Source organism: Ranitomeya variabilis, chromosome 2 (assembly GCF_051348905.1).
Source record: "Ranitomeya variabilis isolate aRanVar5 chromosome 2, aRanVar5.hap1, whole genome shotgun sequence".
In the NCBI taxonomy this organism is placed as follows: Eukaryota; Metazoa; Chordata; class Amphibia; order Anura; family Dendrobatidae; genus Ranitomeya; species Ranitomeya variabilis.
In genome coordinates, this window is record NC_135233.1 from 770,165,585 (window position 1) to 770,177,983 (window position 12,399).

The following is a 12,399-nucleotide window of genomic DNA, read 5'->3' on the forward strand; positions in this document are numbered from 1 at the left end:
GTCCCTGAAGCAGGACGTTGACCATCCGCTGGAAAGTGGCAGGGGCATTCTTCATGCCGAAGGGCATGACCGTGGACTTGTACAGTCCAAAGGGTGTGATAAAGGCGGACTTCTCCTGCACCTCGGGGCTCAGGGGAATCTGCCAGTATCCTCGACTCAGATCCATTATTGTCAGGTATTTTGCGCCAGCTAACTTCTCAAGCAGGTCCTCGATGCGCGGCATTGGGTGCGCGTCAGAGGCTGTAACGGCGTTGAGCCCCCTGTAGTCCACGCAGAACCGGGTGGTCCGGTCCTTCTTTGGCACGAGAACTACAGGTGAGGCCCACGCGCTCTTTGACCGTCGAATCACCCCCAGCTGTAACATCTCATCGATCTCCTGGTGCATAATCTGCTGCACCTGGTCAGAGATTCGATAGGGTGTTCGCCGTAGTGGGGCGTGATTCCCGGTGTCCACCTCGTGGACGGCTAACTCAGTCCTCCCAGGTCGGTTGGAGAACACGACCCAGAAGGGTTCTAGTGTGGTTTGCAACTGCAACCGCTGTGGTTCATCCAGCGAGGCGCTTACCTCCACGTCCTCAATGGACCCACCGGCCTTGGTTTGGGCCAGCATGTCCAGGAGTGCGTCTTCCTCCCCGTCTTCGGGTGCGCTGCAGACCGGTAGGACGAAAGGTTCACGTTCGTGATGAGCCTTCATCATGTTGACGTGAAAGGCCTTTCGCCTACCCCGAGCGTGGTCAAGCGTGACCACGTAGGTGACCGGGTTCAGCTGTTGGTTGACGACGTACGGGCCCTCCCAGGCTGCCTGAAACTTATCCGTTGGTATGGGGACCAGCACCCACACCTTTTGACCCACGTGGTAGGTCCGCTCCCGGGCGTTCTGGTCGTACCAGTGCTTCTGATCAGCCTGAGCCTGCGTCATGTTGTCATGCACCAACTGCGTCAAGGTCTGCATCTTGTCACGGAAGCGCATGACATACTCTGTCATGAATCCCCAATGGCTAGGGATAGCACAGGATGAGCAAAGTATAATAAATATCGGACGAGCTCTAGGGTGATGGAACTTGGGCTGACCGCTGCCCTAAGCCTGACAAACGCAACTAGAGATAGCCAGGGAGCGTGCCTACGTTGGTTCTAGACGCCACGCACCAGCCTAAGAGCTAACTAGTACTGCAGAGAAAACAAAGACCTCACTTGCCTCCAGAGGAATTAACCCCAAAGATATAGTTGCCCCCCACATGTATTGACGGTGAAATGAGAGGAAGGCACACACATAGAGATGATGTATATAGCTTTAGCAAATAGAGGCCCGCTGAAAACTAGAAAGCAGAATGACACAAAAGGGGACTGAGCGGTCAGCAAAAAACCCTAATCAAAAAAACCATCCTGAGATTACAAGAACCCATGTGCCAACTCATGGCACATGGGGAGAACCTCAGTCCACTAGAGCAACCAGCTAACAAAGAGACATTCAAAGCAAGCTGGACAAAAAACCAAACAACTGAAAATCAGCACTTAGCTTATCCTGAAAGATCTGGGAGCAGGTAGGCAGGAACCAAACAGAGCACATCTGAACACATTGATAGCCGGCAAGGGAAATGACAGAGAGGCCAGGTAAAATAGGAAACACCCAGCCTCTGATGGACAGATGGAAACCAAAGGCCGCAACCCACCAAAGTCACCCAGTACCAGCAGTAACCACCAGAGGGAGCCCGCAAACAGAATCCACAACAGTACCCCCCCCTTGAGGAGGGGTCACCGAACCCTCACGAGAACCCCCAGGGCGATCAGGGTGAGCTCTATGGAAGGCGCGGACCAAATCAGTCGCATGAACATCGGAGGCGACCACTCAGGAATCGTCCTCCTGACCATAACCCTTCCACTTAACCAAATACTGGAGTTTGCATCTGGAAACGCGAGAATCCAAGATCTTTTCAACAACATACTCCAATTCTCCCTCCACCAGCACCGGAGCAGGAGGCTCGACCGAAGGAACAACAGGCACCTCATACCTCCGCAACAACGACCGATGGAACACATTATGAATAGCGAACGATGCTGGGAGATCCAAACGGAAAGACACAGGGTTAAGCATCTCCGAGATCCTATAAGGACCGATGAACTGAGGCTTGAACTTAGGAGAAGAAACCTTCATAGGGACAAAACGAGAAGACAACCACACCAAGTCCCCAACAAGAAGTCGGGGACCCACGCGGCGACGGCGATTAGCAAACTGCTGAGTCTTCTCCTGAGATAACTTCAAATTGTCCACCACCTGATTCCAAATGTGATGTAGCCTGTCCACCACCACGTCCACTCCAGGACAATCCGAAGACTCCACCTGACCAGAGGAAAAACGAGGATGAAACCCCGAATTACAAAAAAAAGGAGAGACCAACGTGGCCGAACTAGCCCGATTATTAAGAGCAAATTCGGCCAGTGGCAAAAAAGCAACCCAGTCATCCTGATCAGCAGAAACAAAACACCTCAAATAAGTTTCCAAGGTCTGATTAGTTCGCTCCGTCTGGCCATTCGTCTGAGGATGGAATGCAGACGAGAAAGACAAATCAATGCCCATCTTGGCACAAAACGTCCGCCAAAATCTAGACACAAACTGGGATCCCCTGTCAGAAACGATATTCTCCGGAATCCCATGCAAACGAACCACGTTCTGAAAAAACAAAGGAACCAACTCAGAGGAGGAGGGCAACTTAGGCAAGGGCACCAAATGAACCATCTTAGAAAAGCGGTCACACACAACCCAGATAACGGACATTTTCTGTGAAACCGGGAGATCAGAAATAAAATCCATGGAAATGTGCGTCCAAGGCCTCTTCGGGATGGGCAAGGATAACAACAACCCACTAGCCCGTGAACAGCAAGGCTTAGCTCGAGCACACACTTCACAAGACTGCACAAAGGTACGCACATCCCTAGACAAGGAAGGCCACCAAAAAGACCTGGCCACCAAGTCTCTTGTACCAAATATTCCAGGATGACCAGCCAACACAGAAGAATGGACCTCGGAGATGACTCTACTGGTCCAATCATCCGGAACAAACAGTCTTTCTGGTGGACATCGATCCGGTTTATCCACCTGAAACTCCTGCAATGCGCGTCGCAAGTCTGGGGATACGGCGGACAATATTACCCCATCCCTAAGGATACCAGCAGGCCCAGTGTCTCCAGGAGAATCAGGCACAAAACTCCTGGAAAGAGCATCTGCCTTCACATTCTTTGAACCTGGCAGGTATGAAACCACAAAATTGAAACGAGAAAAAAATAACGACCAACGAGCCTGTCTAGGATTCAAACGCCTGGCAGACTCAAGGTAAATGAGATTCTTGTGATCAGTCAAGACCACCACGCGATGTTTAGCACCCTCAAGCCAATGACGCCACTCCTCAAATGCCCACTTCATGGCCAAGAGCTCCCGATTACCCACATCATAATTGCGCTCGGCGGGCGAGAATTTTCTAGAGAAGAAAGCACATGGCTTCATCACCGAGCCATTAGAACTTCTCTGTGACAAAACCGCCCCCGCTCCAATCTCGGAAGCATCAACCTCCACCTGGAAAGGAAGTGAAACATCTGGTTGACACAACACAGGAGCAGAAGAAAACCGGCGCTTAAGTTCCCGAAAGGCCTCCACGGCCGCAGGAGACCAATCAGCAACATCAGCACCCTTTTTAGTCAAATCAGTCAAAGGTTTAACAATACTGGAAAAATTAGCAATGAACCGACGATAAAAATTAGCAAACCCCAAGAACTTCTGAAGGCTCTTAACAGATGTAGGTTGTGTCCAGTCACAAATAGCCTGAACCTTAACGGGATCCATCTCAATAGTAGAAGGAGAAAAAATGTACCCCAAAAAAGAAATTCTCTGGACTCCGAAGAGACACTTTGAGCCCTTCACAAACAGAGAATTGGCCCGCAAAACTTGAAACACCTTCCTGACCTGTAGAACATGAGACTCCCAGTCATCAGAAAACACCAAAATATCATCCAAATACACAATCATAAACTTATCCAGATATTCACGGAAAATATTGTGCATAAAGGACTGAAAGACTGACGGAGCATTGGAGAGTCCAAAAGGCATCACTAAATACTCAAAATGGCCCTCAGGCGTATTAAATGCGGTTTTCCACTCATCACCCTGTTTTATCCGCACCAGATTATACGCACCACGAAGATCTATTTTAGTGAACCACCTAGCCCCCTTAATGCGAGCAAACAAATCAGTAAATAATGGCAATGGATACTGGTATTTGACTGTAATCTTATTCAGAAGGCGATAATCTATACAAGGCCTCAGGGAACCATCTTTTTTTGCCACGAAAAAAAAACCTGCTCCCAGAGGGGACGAAGATGGACGAATATGTCCCTTTTCCAAGGACTCCTTAATATAATTCCGCATAGCAGTATGCTCTGGCAGTGACAGATTAAATAAACGACCCTTAGGGAACTTACTGCCAGGAATCAATTCTATAGCACAGTCACACTCTCTATGGGGAGGGAGCGAATTGAGCTTAGGCTCCTCAAAAACATCCCTATAATCCGACAAAAACGCAGGGATCTCCGAAGGAGTAGATGAAGCTATAGAAATCGGAGGTGCATCATCATGAACCCCGTGACATCCCCAGCTTAGCACAGACATTGTTTTCCAGTCCAGGACAGGATTATGAGTTTGTAACCATGGCAGACCAAGCACTAGTACATCATGTAAATTATACAGTACAAGGAAGCGAATCACCTCCTGATGAACGGGAGTCATGCGCATGGTCACTTGTGTCCAATACTGCGGTTTATTCATAGCCAATGGTGTAGAATCAATTCCTTTCAGAGGAATAGGAACTTCCAGAGGCTCTAGACAAAAACCGCAGCGTTTAGCAAATGACCAATCCATAAGACTCAGGGCAGCGCCTGAATCCACATAGGCATCGACGGAAATGGAAGACAGTGAAAAAATCAGAGTCACAGACAAAATGAACTTAGACTGCAGAGTATCAATGGCAAAAGATTTATCAACCCTTTTTGTGCGTTTAGAGCATGCTGATATAACATGAGCTGAATCACCACAATAAAAACACAATCCATTTTTCCGCCTATAATTTTGCCGTTCACTTCTGGACTGAATTCTATCACATTGCATAGTCTCAGGTGCCTGTTCAGAAGACACCGCCAACTGGTGCACGGGTTTGCGCTCCCGTAAACGCCGATCAATCTGAATGGCCATAGCCATAGACTCATTCAGACCTGTAGGCGCAGGGAACCCCACCATAACATCCTTAATGGCCTCAGAAAGACCATTTCTAAAGTTTGCAGCCAGGGCGCACTCATTCCACTGAGTAAGCACCGACCATTTCCGTAATTTCTGACAATACATCTCCGCTTCATCATGCCCCTGAGAGAGGGCTAATAAAGCCTTTTCAGCCTGAATCTCTAGGTTAGGTTCCTCATAGAGCAATCCCAATGCCAGAAAAAACGCATCCACACTGAGCAATGCAGGATCCCCTGGTGCCAATGCAAATGCCCAATTCTGAGGGTCGCCCCATAGGAACGATATAACAATCTTGACCTGTTGAGCAGGGTCTCCAGAGGAGCGAGATTTCAAAGAGAGAAACAATTTACAATTGTTCCTGAAATTCAGAAAGGTAGATCTATCCCCAGAAAAGAACTCTGGAATAGGAATTCTAGGTTCAGACATGGGAGTATGAACCACGAAATCCTGTATGTTTTGAACCTTTGCCGCGAGATTACTCAGGCTGGAAGCCAAACTCTGGACATCCATGATAAACAGCTAAGATCAGAGCCATTCAATGGTTAAGAGGAGGTAAGAAGCAGCTAGACAGCAATTAAGGGCTAGGCAGCAAAACTCTGAAGGAAAAAAAAAAAAAAATTTTCCTTGAACACTTCTTTTCCTCCTGCTTCAGCCCAAACAATTAACACTTTGTGGGCCGGCTATACTGTCATGAATCCCCAATGGCTAGGGATAGCACAGGATGAGCAAAGTATAATAAATATCGGACGAGCTCTGGGGTGATGGAACCTGGGCTGACCGCTGCCCTAAGCCTGACAAACGCAACTAGAGATAGCCAGGGAGCGTGCCTACGTTGGTTCTAGACGCCACGCACCAGCCTAAGAGCTAACTAGTACTGCAGAGAAAACAAAGACCTCACTTGCCTCCAGAGGAATTAACCCCAAAGATATAGTTGCCCCCCACATGTATTGACGGTGAAATGAGAGGAAGGCACACACATAGAGATGATGTATATAGCTTTAGCAAATAGAGGCCCGCTGAAAACTAGAAAGCAGAATGACACAAAAGGGGACTGAGCGGTCAGCAAAAAACCCTAATCAAAAAAACCATCCTGAGATTACAAGAACCCATGTGCCAACTCATGGCACATGGGGAGAACCTCAGTCCACTAGAGCAACCAGCTAACAAAGAGACATTCAAAGCATGCTGGACAAAAAACCAAACAACTGAAAATCAGCACTTAGCTTATCCTGAAAGATCTGGGAGCAGGTAGGCAGGAACCAAACAGAGCACATCTGAACACATTGATAGCCGGCAAGGGAAATGACAGAGAGGCCAGGTAAAATAGGAAACACCCAGCCTCTGATGGACAGATGGAAACCAAAGGCCGCAACCCACCAAAGTCACCCAGTACCAGCAGTAACCACCAGAGGGAGCCCGCAAACAGAATCCACAACAATACTCCACTATGGACACTTCAGAAGGGTTCGGCTCCTCTTCCCAGGATTCTCTTACCATCCCAAGGGGTCCCCGGACTCGACTGCCGTACAGGAGCTCGAAGGGGGAGAACCCCGTCGAGGCCTGCGGAACCTCTTGGTAAGCGAACAGCAGGTGTGGGAGGTACCGCTCCCAGTCGCGCCCTTGTGTCTCAACCAGCATGCGTAGGATCTGTTTGAGGGTACCATTGAAGCGTTCACACAAGCCATTGGTCTGTGGGTGATACGCACTCGATACCAGGTGCTTCACCTGCATTTTCTTACAGAGAGCCTCCATTAGGCGAGACATAAATTGGGTCCCTTGATCAGTAAGCATTTCCCTGGGAAATCCTACACGTGAAAAGATAGCCAACAGGGCATCCGCCACCTTATCTGCCCTAGTTGACGACAGAGCTACTGCCTCTGGGTACCGGGTAGCGTAGTCTACCACAGTAAGAATATATCGCTTTCCAGAGCTGCTGGAGACGGCCAGCGGGCCCACAATGTCCACCGCGATCCTCTGGAAAGGCTCCTCTATCACTGGCAAAGGGATCAGGGGAGCCTTAAGAGCAGGCCCCGCCTTCCCCACTCTTTGACAGGTGACACAGGAGCGGCTGTAGTTTGATACATCTGTCCCCATCTTAGGCCAATAGAAGTGTTGAGACAGCCGGGCCTTTGTTTTGCTGATCCCCAAGTGTCCAGCTAGCGGGATCTCATGGGCAATCCGCAACAACTCACCCCGGAATTGCTGCGGGACGACCAGCTGTCTTTCCCTCAACCACTCCTTTTGTGATTCTCCGGGTACTGTCTCCCGGTACAACCTTCCTCCTTCCCAGAACACCTTCTCCTTATCAGCCTCGGAGAAGCGCGTCCCGGCGAGTTGTCTCAAACTCTCTAGGCTCGCATCTGTGTGCAGAGCAGCCTGAAACTCCTGGCTAGGGGAAGCCAGAAGCGACGTCAGGGTCCCTTCCCCACGGGAACCCTCTGGGACCTGCTCTGAGTCCACCTCTGGTTCAGTCACAATGATGACTGAGGAGGGTCCGGAAGGCAAACAGGTATCTGCGTTCCGGGCACTCTGACTGCGGGTGACAGCAGCTACGTAGGCTGTCTCCCCAGGGATTTCTACAGACCCATCAGCTGACGCTGCTATGGGCTCTACCTCCCCATCCACCCCCATTACCTCAGGAGCATTGCTACTTATGGGCCAGTTACCTTCCTCGGTGGCACTGGTCAATTGCATGGCATCACCTTCCTCACAGTTCCCATGAATCTCCCCATTTCCTGTAGCACCGACACTTGCACCTGCTAGGGGTTCCTCAGCCGTCTCACTCCACAGAGCGACGTGGCTGAGTACTCCTGTACCTATGGACACATCAACTTTCACAGAAACATCATTATCAGGTTCAGTTGGCACAGGTACCACATTTTCACCATCAATCCTAGGGAAAAAATGGTTATCCGATGCATCATTACAAGATAAAGCATGGTCAGGTAATACATGCGATTTCCCATCATCATCATCATCATCATAATCATCAGGGTTAACGATACCCTCATTAGTAGATTGGGGAGGGGTGTCAACGACGTAGTATGCCACCAACCTCCCCAAATCAGTCCCCAACAAAACATCAGTGGGCAAATTATCAGACAGCCCCACTTCCTTCACCCCGCTCCCAGCACCCCAATCAATATAAACCCGGGCCATCGGTAAGGGACAGCTGATGCCCCCAATCCCAGTGACAGTTAGGGTTTTTCCCGGAATGATTTCTTCAGGGGCCGCCAGTTCGGGTCGGATGAGGGTTCGTTCAGCCCCGGTGTCTTTGAGGCCTGTAGCAACATGGCCTCCCACAGTGACGTGCTGTACGTTGTCACACACCCTCCCAACCACACCACCCACCAAAAGAACTGCTGCATTAGGCCCTGGGGCCTTGGCTGGGAGGTTCTTCTGCTTGTTTGGACAGAAGGTACTGATATGACCAGGCTGCCTGCAGTGGTAACACTGGCGAAGTTCGGTGGTAGGTCTGGTGCTGTTGGCCATGGGGACAGGACCTCTGGTGTGTTGGCTGGCAGGGGTACTGGCGTTGGTTGCAGGCTTACCCCCTCTCCAGCTGGTGGTGACTGGCTTCCACACTTCCGATCTACGGTTGGCCTCATAGGCATCGGCAATCTGCGCTGCTTTCGTCACGTCTTTGGGTTCTCTGTCCATCACGAACTGTCGCACCTCAGCTGGGCAAAGATGGAAGAACTGGTCTTTGATCATCAGGTCTCGCAGCTGTGCAAAGGTGGTCACTGACAGTCCTTGGGTCCACTGGTCAAAGTGGGTCCCCAGTCCATGCACCACATCACTGTAACTGTCATGTGGGCCACGTTGGAGGGTCCGGAACTTCTTACGGTACACCTCGGGTGTAAGCTGGTACTTGGTTATGAGGGCCTGCTTGATGGCCTCATAGTCACCATCTTGTTCTTGAGGGAGTGCAGCAAACGCCTCCAGAGCTTTGCCTCTCAGCCCAGGGGTCAGGTATCGTGCCCATTCTTGTGTAGGCAGCTGGTACTGCCTGCAGGCTTTCTCAAAGGCCCACAGAAAAGTGTCCAAGTCCCCATCCTTTTCCATAACAGGAAAGTGGTCAGGCCGGGGCTTCGGTATCTGAGTGCTGCTGGGCTCACGGCTCTGGGTGGTGGAAGGCATCCCCCCCTGTCGGAGCATCTCCAGTTCATGTTCTCGCTGGGCTTGGCACTCGGCTCGCTGGGCCTGGGCCTCTCGCTCGGCTCTCTCCTGGTATTGCTGGATCAGCTGCTGACGTCCATCACGGTCATCGGCGGGGAGTAGCTCCAAGACTGCCAGCAGGTGGGGGTCCAATCCACCCTGGTTGCTAATCGGGCTGGCATTCAGTGGTTGGACCTCTGCTGCAGCACCATGTTCGCTGGTGCTGGCTTCTGCGGCTTCTGGGCTTTGTGAGTGGTCTAGAGAGGCTTCCCATTGCACCAGTTCAGCGACCATTTGAGTCTTGGTCTTGCTCTGGGGGTTCAGGCCATGGTACGTGCATATCCCAGCAAGAGCGTCCTTCTTCTGCTGGGTGTACCAGGCTTCTCCTTTCGCAGCCATGGTTGCCAAATAAAAGATAGGATAGAAAAACGAAGAGAAGGGAGGGGATAATTGACAGTACACAATTGTCTCAAGACTAATAAACACTGAGTTCATTCTCCAAACTTATTTGCGCAGAGTCCTCGCAAGAACTTTCTGCAAGTTTTTAGTGAGAGGAATGATTGCTCAAACCAAATCACTAATGCTCTAATATCCCACCGCCTTGCCACCAATTGTCACGATCCCTTAGCCGCGGCCAGCAGTTTGTCACGAAATCCACAGGGATTCCTGACCACTGCCACCAATATGTCACGGATTGGGGTGACTTTAGACCAACAGACGGCTATCACATGTGCAGGGGGGCTTATCTTAGTTATCCCTCCACTGCCACAATGTGATGAAAAAAACACATACACGGCTATTGACCTCTTAGTTTACAGCAGGGGCTTATTTTAGGTATCTCACCGCTCTTCAATATACCATGAACTGCCGGGATTTGTGTATATCCCGCTTACAGTTCCACTTAACACTTGCAGCTCTCTGGCGCCCCCCTTTCTGTCAGGTCAGATTAGGTACTGCACCTAGGGTAATTAGTCGCCAGAAAGGCTGCCTGCTTTGTACTGGCTATTGGGCACACTGCAGCGACGCGATAAACTACTCCCACTCAGGCAGGAACAATAATTATCAATGCCGCAGTCGCTACAACACCCAAAGGCCTGCACAGTACATGGTATTACTGCCACCAGCTTCGATTAAACGGGTCCGAAGCTAACCCAAAACAGTGGCGTAAATTCCCTTCAGAAGACTTAGGGTACGTTTTTAGAGCATGGAGAAAGAACTGGCATGAAATAATATACCCCACAAAATGTAGGCAGTGCTTTATCAAAATATTTTACAAAGATGTTACAAATGAGACAATTGCAAATATGTACAAGGTAATTATAACATAAAGGGGATTAAAGGAGAAAAGATAACACTCACATATTCTCAGTTCATTGCATTGCAGGCAACCATACGTCCCAGCTCCTAGTGATGGGCGCCGCAATCTTTTTCCGGGGAAAAAACGGCGGGCGCATGCGCAGTGCGCCCGCCGCCCGGAAGATCTTTGGGGTCTCGGCTGCCGGGGGTAGCCGAGACCCCAAAGAACATGATCGGGGTCGGTTTTTACCGACCCCTGTTTTGCAATCGCCGGTAATTAACTGTTTACTGGCGACCTAAAAAAAAAAGCGATGTCATTCTCTGTCCTCTGATGTGATTGCACATCAGAGGACAGAGAAATAGGGGGATTCGGGGACCCTGTTATACTTACCGATGTCCCTGGGTCCTCCTGCTTCTTCTGCTGGCCGCCGGCTTCTTGCTCCGGTAAGAAAATGGTGGGAGCATGCACAGTGCGCCCGCCATGATCTGCCGGCCGGCAGAGGAAGATTCTTCCACTTGTTTTATTTTGGTCACTGTGAGATCCTATCACAGTGATCAAAATAAAAAAAATTGTAAATATCCCCCCCCCTTTATCACCCCCTTAGTAAGGAAAAAATAATAAAATTAAAAAAATGTATGAATTTCTACTTTCCAATTAGGGTTAGGGTTAGGGGTAGGGGTAGGGTTAGGGGTAGGGTTAGGATATGTGCACACGTAGAATGGTTCTCTGCGGATCTTTCCGCAGCAGATTTGATAAATCCGCAGGGCCAAAACGCTGCGTTTTTCCTGTGGATTTATCGTGGATGTACCACGGTTTTTGTGCGGATTCCCCTGCGGATTTACACCTGCGGTTTTCTATTATGGAGCAGGTGTAAAACCGCTGCGGAATCCGCAGAAAGAATTGACATGCTGCGGAATGTAAACTGTTATGATCTGGTGGCCTAGGAGCAGCAAGAGACGCACTCTGGAGAAGGTGGTACCTGTACTGACTGCAGACCCTGAACTTAACACCGCAACTAGAAGTAGCCGTGGAATGTACCTAACACTCCCTAGACATCTTGACACAGCCGGAGGACTAAATACCCCTAGAGATAGAAAAGGGAAAACTATCTTGCCTCAGAGAAAATCCCCAAAGGATAGACAGCCCCCCACAAATATTGACTGAGAGGAGAGGGAAATAACATACGCAGACTGAAATCAGGATTTAGCAAAGGAGGCCGCTTCTAGCTAAATAGAAAGGATAGGACAGAGTACTATGCGGTCAGTATTAACACACTAAAAATATCCACCACAGAAAATACAAAATCTCCACATCTAACTAAAGATATGGAGGGTATATCTGCATCTCCATAGATACCAGCTTGGCTGAACAAATCCTTATACAGACCAAGCTGGACAAGTCAAAACATGAAAAAGAACTGAACAATAAGGCCCACAGCATGTGGACTGCAAAAAACAAGGCCAGAACTTATCTTTGATGAAATGAACAGCAAAGAAGGAGAGACCAGGCAGGGATGTGAATCCTCCAGGAACAATGGACAACTGGCACTGACTAAAGGGTCAAACAAGACTAAATAGCCCAGTCAGACTTGCAATAAGTGGACACACCTGATGAATGCTGCGATCCAAAGACAGCAGCACTACCACTTATAACCACCCGAGGG